This window comes from Panicum virgatum, chromosome 5N, assembly GCF_016808335.1.
Source record: "Panicum virgatum strain AP13 chromosome 5N, P.virgatum_v5, whole genome shotgun sequence".
Taxonomy (NCBI): domain Eukaryota; kingdom Viridiplantae; phylum Streptophyta; class Magnoliopsida; order Poales; family Poaceae; genus Panicum; species Panicum virgatum.
The window spans coordinates 27,753,816-27,765,191 of NC_053149.1; positions in this window are offsets into that span (position 1 = coordinate 27,753,816).

Consider the following 11,376-nt stretch of genomic DNA (forward strand, 5'->3'; position numbering starts at 1 on the left):
ATAATTCTATAGACATAAATTGCCTGTGTCAGTAGAACCTAAAGAGTTTGCTAAAAATTCCTACATTAGCAGAATAGAAAATGACATGTCATCATAATACAGGAATATTGCTAAAGTTAAAACACAAAAAATACTAAACTGAACTGAATAATTTGCTAGTTAATTTAGTATAAGTTTCCTACAAATAATAGTATTGCAGGAAAAAAGACAGAGAAAAAACACACTGCATTGGATGATGTCGCATGAGCTTGTTGTGCTTCTGTGCTCTTGGCATCATAATTGGTTTGTGTTTGGAAAACAATTGCACATTACCAGATGAAGAAAATAGTGATGGTGGGGGAGTCAATGGCTAAGTCAAATGCATCGAGGGGGCCACCACGACGAAGGGGTTGTAGGATTTACAGGGAGTTAGATGATGAAACACACAAACTCAGCCCTCTCTGTCAACTTGAGTTCTATTAATAGTTTTTTATAGCAGAATAAGTATGTGCGCTTAAGCAATTATGTTCATAAAAGTAAGCATATTTTATTCAGTGTTGTTGTGCATGTTTATATGGACATATTCAGAAATATTTAGACATATACAGAATAAATTATTTGAATAGAAAAGGCTAATAACTAGACATGTTCATAACAACTAAACATGTTCATAAAAAAATAACTAGAATAACTAGAAATGTACATACGAAAATGCGTCCGCTAACTAACAATGAGGTGTTATGTTAAATCAGAAAAAGCTAATACACAGTCGAAGACACAACCTAAGTAAAAAAACACCAGCCTATTCGTTCAACCCGGTATATGAACATCGGGCTACTGTCAACCTAAGTAAATGAATATGAGAGACTCTACTGTTGATTTTGCATAACTAGTTTTAGCAAACAGCAATATACCTTCGTGTGGGTAATATTGCATTGGACTTGCATTTCAAATATAATTGACATCAGAGATAACAATGTAATAAGAACCAAGCTTATCGGTGTAATTCAAGTTACTAGATGAAACTAAGCTAAGTTTATGCGGTTCAATAACAACAGAAATACAAAATAGCACCAAAAGAACACTCTTAACTCTAGAAGATAGCTGGGGCAAAAGATTTAGGATACACTAACCAGTTTCATTGTCGTCAACCACAGGAAAGCCAGAAATCCTGTGCTGCACCAACCGCTTATGGGCTACGCAGAAAGGAAACAAAACAAGTGAGCAACTTTGGAAATTACAATGCAGACAAGCACATGCATCACACTAGGAAGGAGAGGTACCTTCCTAGACTTATACACTTATGATGTGAACCAAGCAAATATTTTGCCTGAACTAGGAGCATATTATTGCTTAATGAGTTACCTTGTTTTGCCTAATATACACTTATGATATGAACATGAACGATCTATTGGTGAGAGAAACACTTGGACAAAACCAACAGAGCACACACAAAAAAAAAAGATCTCACAGTGATGCTATGAAATTACTTAAGTGTTAGATTGCCAAGCCAGTGTTAAAAGCAAGGAATGATATAAATCACAAATATTTTGGAGGAAAAGTCCTAGAAACCAGTGGTCCATATGTTGCCTGGTAATTTCGTACTGAAGGCTTAACACATGTCAGAATTTTACCTAGTGATTATAAAAGAGAAATTTAACAGAGCAAACAAAAATTTGTTCCTTTCAACATATGCAAAACATAAAGTAGCTAGTAGACAGGGTATATGGTGCACTACAAATCACTAGTTGGAAATAGTAGATGTGCCTAATTGAAATAAAGGCAACAATTCAAGTTCATTGAGCAGAAAACAAAAGCTAAAAAAACTATGCTTAATTAATAGGATCCGGCTAGGCCGTAATTTAGTATGAATTTAGACCAGTCGTACGGCCACACTGTTTTTGGAATAGTAAAAAAGGCAGCATGTTTACAGACGTCCCTCATTTCTACATGCACGCAAAAAAAAAGAGCTCGCTGGTCCAGCAGACCCACCACTTCTCTCCAGGACTAAAATTCCTTCTACATTTCCTGCTGGATACCTGTAGTATAGCGGAAAACAGTGTGACATGACATATAAAAAATTGCCTAAGGATTTGAATTATTCTACCTTGTTAATAACATATTGTTTCCTTGCTCTTAACACATTATTGTCTTGTCAAATGCGTACTTATAGTAACACATAAATTTGATGTAGCAAAGATGCCTAGTCTGATACAGGAATTTGTCTAGCTTGAAAAAGTATTATTGTCTAAAATGGAAATGCATGAAGATATTGGTAAAAAAATACAAAAATGGGACAAAAGATGTGTGGCTCCGGTGTCAGATGATATCGCTCGGCCTTGTTGCTGACTCTGATCTCTAGGCATCGTATAAACTACATATTATCAAGATAAAAAAAAGGTTAGTGACGATGAGAGGCTGAGGGGCTGAAATCGCAGACAAATAATAAACCCCAAAATAAATTTGATGAACCATATTCATCAAAGAAAATAAAAAAGCTTGATATCCTCCGCTAATTATTACTGCACGATTGTGCAGGAAAAAACCTGCCTAAAAACTACCCCCTAGTCATCAATGCAGAACTGTCTGAAAAAACAAAAAAAATGTAGCTAACCCCCATAAAATAATGATCAGTGCATGCATCAGTGTGCCCCCCCCCCCAAATAAAAATCTCAATCCTAAAATTGCCTAAAGACTTGCATTATTCTACCTATAATAAACAGATTATTGCCTAAATAGATATATTGAGTTGCATATCTGAAAAAATCAGAAGAATTTTCCAGATAAATACACTGAGTTCGCCATATTCTTAACACATTGTTACATGGATAAACGCACTGAGTTACCTACTTTGATGCATCCCTCATACTTTCTAATCATATTTTAATGCTATTTTGAATGGCAGGAGGAAAATTCTATGTGTACCTAGATAGCATCCAATAAGAGGGCGAATGCGAAGTGAAGCTGCTAATGGTCTGTGATCTGGACCAAATTCTATGTGTTTGCCAATACTTCACTGCAATTACTGACAGAAAAAGAATTACGCTGAGGTGCTCACAAGGAGCAGCGCCATGGCTGGATCCATGAGCGCCTCGTCCTTCTACCACAGCGTGTCCAGCATGTAGCGCACCTGCTGCCAACTCAGAGAAATACTCAGAGCTATACTACTTCAGAGCAAGAAAGCTATGCACGGCACAAGTAATATCATATATGAATTCTAAAACCTACGAAAATTACAATCTACCAGTAGTAGCCACGCCAACCAACTTTGTTCCAAACTAACTTTTTCACAACACCAAGATGATGGCTACAACCACCATAAATCAGTCTGTAGTGTCGTCATAAATATGACTTGACCAACAACCAGAGCAAGCAAAATCGGAACGTATCAAAAATAAAAGCACTATTCTTGTAAAATTAGCACCTACTTAACTACCTTAATAAAATTACTTGTAGGCTTTATTTTTCAATTCAAATCAAATAGTTCACAGGAGTGTAAATAGAGCAATGTGATTCTCTCAGACTAAAAATGATCTAATCATGTTGCGGGAATTTAACTAAAAGGACAATCGGAGGGAATTACTGCACAAACATAACACTGCTAGGCAGGGATTCAGAAATACACAGGTCATCAAACTTCATACTAAATCTATGTCTGATGGACTGAGCAGGGTGAAGTGTTAAGGTGAAGTATGAATGTGTTGGTGACAAGCAGCACAACCTCCGACTACTGCATCCCTATAAAATGGCTCCCGCAGCACCCCTGTCATTGGAGTGGATTTGGATGTGCGCGGATCATAAACATGGGAGAGGGGAGAGAACACACCTTGTCCTGGTAGCCACCAACCGACGACGATCACCGGCCGACGACGAGGAAGCCCCCTAGTGCTGGGATGTGCAGATCCGCACCCTGGGGCGGCGGATCTGGCCCCCCACGACCGCGGTCGGTGGTGGGATGGCCGCTGCCCGGCAAACCCACACACCCCAACTCAAAGCACAAGCGGACAGGGGTGGGGGTGTGGTGGGAAGGACGACCATGACTCAGGAACGCGCAAATTTAGATGGGGAAGAGTCGTCTGGCGATCTAACGAAGACCGTCAGCACGACCGGCGACAAGCTAGCATCCATGGAGACCTAGGGTTTGCAGGGTAGGAGGGAGGTAGAGAGGCAGGGGAAGAGATGGGAAGAGAGAGTGGGGGGAGGGGTGGCTGGCCGCCGCTGGCGGCCTGCTGCTGCAGCGGTGGCGGCGGCGGTGGCCGCCGGAGCTGGATGAGAAATGGGGGCGGCGGGCGGGAGGAGGGAGGGGCAAATGGAAAATGTAGAGAGAGGGAGAGACTCGTGTTCTGCTCCAGCACCAGCCAACAGTATTTTCTTCTCACACCACTCCAGCAGCCTCCAGCCACCAGCCAGCCAGCAGTGTTTTTCTCTCACACCGCTCTAGCAGCAGCCCCCAGCACTAGCACAGCGAACAGAGCCAAAATGAACAATGGTAGGAGGGTGGAAAGGAGCGGCGGGTGGGCCCTCTAATTAATGATGGACGATGAATGGAGCCAGCCGTTTCTCTGAACAAAATTACGGCCGGCTGAAAAGAAGTCATTACCATATACTCCCTCCATACTCATTATTCTTGACGTCCTGGGCCGTTGGCGCGTTTCCAAAAAACTTCCTGGCTCTCCGCAGCACCAACTTTGTGTCCGTCCGTCTGCCTGCGCGCCCGTCCGTTGCGCTGCCGCCGCATTCAACGCGCGGGTGCCCCTCGTAACTAGTGAGCGCCAGCGCACGCGAAACAAACGAGCCCGTCCATTGCGCGTTCACCCGTCCGTTGCGCAAAAAAACACCGAAGCCTAGTGAGCGCGGCAAAAAAAATGAGCGAACGCAAAGCAACGCGAGCGCAGTCCCGCACGCGCGAACGAGCGAAAAAACGCACAGCACCAACGCCAGGCAGCGCGAACAGTGCCATGCAATCCCAAAGCAGTAAAAAATTGTGATCCCAAGGCAGTAAAAAAATTGTGAGGCCGCGGGGGATCGAACCTGCACAGCGCAGGTTAGAGCGCACACCACGCTTGGGCTAGCCAATCTGCCCTTGGTTTGTTTCTCTGACGAAGCATACCGCAACTGCATTTAATAGGGGTAGACAGGGAAAAATTACCCCTAATTAATGACTCATTGGTTACCACAATCATGTCCTAAACGTCAAGTTTTATGGGTATGGAAGGAGTATATATATAAACGTCAAGTTTTATGGGTATGGAGGGAGTATATATATAAGCACACACACACAAAAATAGTATGTAGCTCAATGGTGAATTGGATGCACCCTACTCAGGAGGTACCAGGTTGCATTTCTTTCTTTGCAACTCTTTTCCTTTTCCTGATTTTTTTAATTTTTCCATATTTTCCCTAATATTTATATTTCTTCCATATGAACATGATTATTTTCTAATTTATAGTTTGTGATTAATTTTCTAAAATATCACAGTGTTGTGGGTCCGATTGTGACAAAATTAATAAAAATGTCATTCTGTTCTGGGCTTCATATCCACAACTACTAATACATGATGAAAACTAGCTTATCGTCATAGATTGAGTGCCATCAGCGACATTATCTGAAAATGTCATGAAAAATTATCATCGATTACATAAAAGACTGAAGTTGTAGGGTTTAAATTATATGATAAAATACTAATGTTGTAGAGGATCATCATTTCATGTGGGACCCACTTCTGTATAGATTATATAGGGCCACATGTGGGTCATGATTGTTTAGTGTCACGTGTGGCACTCCGGACCATAAGTTCTGTAATGCTAGTTGTGCCACATTGTTTCACTGCCATGTGTGGCCCTCATGACTACAAGTTTCGTAATGTTGCTTATGTATTGTAATGATTGTAAAAATTGTACTATAACATGTCAGACTACTTTTTAAGGGCATTTACATAATAATATCTACACCTACCTTATATTACTAACAAAAATAATCATTAAAATATTGAAACTTTACCAAATTACTGACAACCGCAGATGTGGAGTAAGTGTCTAGCACTTGCAATGACTTTGAAGCTTATTACATCCACAAAAAATTGCGACAATATGAACATGTTGTTGCATCCAGTGACATGCCTCGATGCAATATTCGCCTACCTATTGCAACACCACCAAAGTTTTTTGCAACGCAAATAACCTGTCGTAGTACCAAATTGGTTATAATAGCACCAAATTATTGCAACGAAAATAATACTCATGCCAAGCCAATGTGTCATGGCAATACCCACAACCATTTGCCACGCAAATCCAAAAAATGGCTACTACAACACCTTTTTATTGCAACTAAAGGCGTACTAAGTGCAACACAATTATCGTGCATTAATATGGCCACATATTACCACTTTGGGGACAATACAACACCCTATTGCACTCAAATTAATGGTGTTGCAATTTAGACTCGTGGCATTAGGGGAAAACCTTGTGGTGTTATCCCAAGGGTTGAGTTGGCTACTTCAACACTTAGGGCCACTCCATGGTCTGCTAGCTGGCTAGGAATGGACTGTTTTTTGGTACAGTGGCTACACTGTGGAGAAAATGGGCCAGCACCTAGGGTCCTTGATCAAATAAACCTAGGCCTCGCTAGGACACTATGCCAAGGAAGGCCAACAATAGTTGCAAAGTTGGGTTCCACGTCCTTGTCATCTTGAGCAGAGGTTTTTCCACAGCATCTATGGTTCCCGTAGGCTACTCAAGGCGACCATTGCCGGCCACTGTAGTTCCCTTGACTCCCTTTCTCTCTCCCTCAATTTTTAGATCTGCACACCTGATGACAGATCCCCTAGTTCCCCTCGCCATCGTGTCCACAAGTTCTATGTTTCGCAGCCGTAAAGTCCCTGCTGGCCTAGGGATTTCATGCTGACGGTGTGTGTGTCAAGCAGGGCCGTCTCCAGAAATTTGGGGCCCCGGAGCGAAATTAAAATGGGGTCCTAAAATTGGTTTCAATTTATATTGTTGCATGCAATATTTAAAAATATTAAAGTTAAGAAAAATAAACATTGTATCGACCTCATGTTCTACTAAAAGGCATTATTTATATAGTAAAGTTTGGAGCAATTTATATCACTGAAAATCCCGCAATTGGTCTATAGGATATTGCTAAATACTGACAATAGTTAGATGAATTACAAAGGCAACTATAGAAACTAATCAAGTGATAAAACAATTGCTGAATTGTGTTATTGATTAATCGATCAAGTATCAACTCACTTAACTATAAGTTTTTTAAAAGTAAACTTACCATGAATTAGTACTAATGGAGTGTGTATTGCGTGATGCTTTGAGCCCTAGGAATCAATAGAAGGCGAGGAGTGAATAAAAAAAAGAGAGAGGAGCGGATAAACATAAATTAGGCTAGATAGGATCGAAACTCAGGAGTTACGATCGACGCGGGCGGACTGGGGATCGACGACTCAATACTGGAGTAGGCAGACCAAGAGGCAGGCATTGGATTTTTCTCTTTCTGATAAAACCAGCACGCACAGCAGCATGCCAACATTTAATTTGGGGGCCCTGTGCAGCCGCCCTCCTCGTACACCCTTGTCGACGGCCCTGGTGTCAAGCATTGTGGTGACTGGTATTGTCTGCCTGGCGGACAATGATGGAGAACATGGAAGGCATGTTGAGGAATCTGAAGCTCTCAGCAGCAGAGAAGAAAGGTTTGAAGATCAGAACCATGGGGAAGACAATGGCAATTGGAGGTGGTGTAGTGCAGGCGTTGGGGAAGCTAAGGTGCTGTCGGAGATGATGATCCACGCTGAAATGGTGGAGCAGATGCTGGGTAGGGTTTGGTGCCCCATCAAAGGGATTGAGTGCAAACCCTTGGGGGACAATAAGTTCCTGATCACCTTCTTGCAAGAGTCGGGAAAAAGAAAGGCTTTGGATGAAAGCCCATGGATGATATCAAGGGAATTGCTGGTGGTGGCGGATGTGGATTGGAGAAAAACACTGGATGACATTGATTTTTTTGCGGTGCCTATATGGGTGAGAATCTTAAACTAGCCCATCGAAATGATGAATAAGGAGGCGAGGAAGACTATTGGTGAAGCTGTGGGAAAGTTTATGATGCGGGATCTAGAGGAGGGTGAGGTGCCAATCCGGCGCTTTCTGAGGTGTGTGTTAGGATGGACATCCGCAAACCTCTCATGTGGGGCATCTTAGTGCAAGATGAAGAGGGCTAGCCAGACTGTTGGTGCCCTTTGTTGTATGAGTATCTACCAGATTTTTGCTATGTGTGTGGTATAATCGGCCACACTAAGAAGGTTTGCTCTCTTCAACTAAAGAAGGGAGAGCCCTATAGTTTGACAAGTCATTGAGGTTCTTTCCGTTGAAGGGGTGGCTTGATAGTGATGGGCAGATGTGATCAAAGTGGGTAGGAGGTGGGGGATGAAGATCTGGCACGATTTGGGGGCGTGGCTTGAGTGGATCGGGTGGAAAATGGGGCTATGATGGCTTGGGGAATGATAGCCCATCATGGAACGGGACAATGTTGCTGACAGGGTGTTGAAGGGGAGGAAGGTAATGGAGGATGATGAGGTGACGAGCCTGCTGAAAGCTACAGGCACATTTTCTGCTCTAGGTGAGTTTCCTGACAAGTTAGCCAAAAAGGTGCTGACTTTTGGTAGCGATCCAGCTGCTAAAGTGATTTATGAACTAGATTCAGAGCTCCTGGATGCTGAGAAAACAAGGGAGGTGGATGGATTAGCACCTACTTCTAAAGGGAAGGATATAGGGGAGGAACACGTGAATAGTTGTATGCAGTGCATGCACGTATCAGGCACTAGGAGTAAAGGGGACGGTGATAGTAACAGAGAAGGAGGCTAAGGGAGATGAGAAGGATCTGGATAACAAAAGTAGCCACAAAACATACAAGAAGTAGCCCAGGTTGGTGAATGTGGGGACTAACATCTCCCCTTCTTCGATGAAGGATGGCAGGAAGAGAAGTCTGGTTGGGAAGGAACCAGTGGCGATGGAAGGTGTGAAGAGGAGCAGGGTGATGCGAACAAGAATTGGGAATCCGGATTGCCGGAGCAGTCCTGCAGGAATCAATGAAGCTAATAGCTTGGAATTGTCAAGGCTTGGGGAACGCCTTGGCAATTTGTGGCCTTCTGTATCTCCAAAAAGAGGAGGAGCCGAATATTCTCTTTCTATCTGAAGCAAAAATGGATAGAAGGCGATTTGAGGGCTTGTGTTGGAAGTTAGGACAAACAAACTTGGTTGTGAAGGATTGCAAGGGCCAGGGGGTGGACTCGCAATTTTTCGAAGGAGATCAATCTGCATCTTCGGAGGGTGTCCCGATTTTACATTGATGTGGATGTAGTGGAAGAAGACGACTTTGTTTGGCATTTTACTGGGTTCTATCGAAAACCCAAATCCGATTGGAAAGAATTGTCGTGGAAGCGGTGCGGATGTCGAATGAAGCGAGGAGGCGTCCATGGCTATGCGTAGGTGACTTTATTGAGATTTTGCTAGGGTGCGAGAAGGAGGGTGGCTAGCCGAAACCACAGGTTTGCATGGACCACTTCAGGAAGGCACTGGAAGATTGCTCGCTGATAGACCAGGTATTTGTGGGTGATCCTTTTATGTGGCGGAATAACAATCACGGAAGTGAACTACATTCGGGAACGGTTTGACATAGCTGTGGCGGATGCAGCTTGGCGTGCTGGGTTCCCAAGCTTCTGGGTCATCAATGGTGATCGTCCTAGGCCAGGGGGACCAGTCGTTCAGATTTGAGGCGGGGTGGATTCAAGAAGATAATTGCTGTACGATTATGCAGAATGCTTGGAATTTAACAGTGGAGGCTAGAGCTGGGAGTGCTGGGGATGCGGTTCCGGAAGCTGGAGCTGAGTTGTGGGACTGGAGTCGGAATGTTCTTGGTGATTTAGAGAAGAGAATAAAAAGGGCCAAGATGGATCAGGAGGCATGTCGGCGGAGGGGAATTGATGCATATGATGTTGTCCGTGAGGAAATCCTTAAATATAAGCCCGAAAAAATGGAGAATTAGAAAGATTTGTATTGGTGCAAAAGAGCGCAAGCACATTGGCTGCACAAGGGGGATAGTAACATGAAATTCATTCATAGCTATGCCTCGGAGAGGAGGAGGAGAAGGAGGAGGAGGAGGAATAGAATTAGAAGATTGGTGAAGGATGATGGGGTGCTGGTGGAGGAGGAGAGGAAGATTCAGGCTCTTATCACTAGCTTTTATAAAGATCTTTTTCGTAGTCGTGCAAGTGGCTGTTGTGATGAGATGCTTACACAGGTTCATCCAAAAGTATCTCCTGAAATGAATGAATTTCTGTTGAGGGATTTTTGTAATGAAGAGATCAAGTCAGCACTTATAGTATGGCTGATTTAAAGCGCCGGGTGTGGATGGGATGCTGGCCTTGTTCTACAAGGAATTTTGGGATGTTGTCGGTCTATGCTGATGTCACTAGAGATTAGAAACTTGCTGAATTCCAAAGGTTCCCAACACAGACCGGCTGAAGGATCTCAAACCAATAAGCCTATGTTGTACCAAATTTCCTACATAGTATTATCCAACTGCTTGAAGATTATCCTCCCTGATATCATCTCTTTGAATCATAGTGCTTTTGTGCCTGGTCACATGATCACTGACAATGTGTCGTTAGCATATGAGCTAACACAATTCATGCAGACAAAGCGAGGTGGGGGGAGAGCTTTGCTATGGTCAAGCTTGATATGAGTAAAGCTCATGACCGTGTGGAATGGTGTTTCCTGGAAAAAATGATGTGCACGTTGGGATTTTGTGAGGAGTGGGTGCGCACAATCATGAAATGTGTCACCATAGTGAAATACCGTATCAAGGTAAATGGTGGTCTTATAGAGGAAATAATTACGGAACATGGCCTTCCGCAAGGGGATCCCCTCTCCCCTTATCTGTTCCTGCAATGCGCCAAGGCATTTTCTTGTTTAGTCCACACAGCTGAGGAGGATGGTGAACTGATGGGAGTTAAAGTATGCCAAGATGCACAGAGCATTAATAATGTCATGTTTGCAGACAACTCCTTGCTACTCCTGAGAACAGATGATCGGAGTGCAGGTTGCCTGCAGCATATACTTAAATTGTATGAGGATTGCTCGGGGCAGATTATTAATAAAGACAAGTCTTCATTGATGTTCAGCAAGAATGCTAGGAGTGTGGATAAGCAATTGATGGCAGCTCTAGGACTAAATGTGGAGGCCTGAAATGAGAAGTATTTGGGGCTACCTGTGTACATGGGCCGTTCAAAACTTTCACATACTGGAATGATAGGGTTTGGAAAAACAAATACTGGATTGGAAAGAGAAACTGTTATCCAAAGCTGGGAAAGAAATTTTGATAAAGGCTGTGGCGCA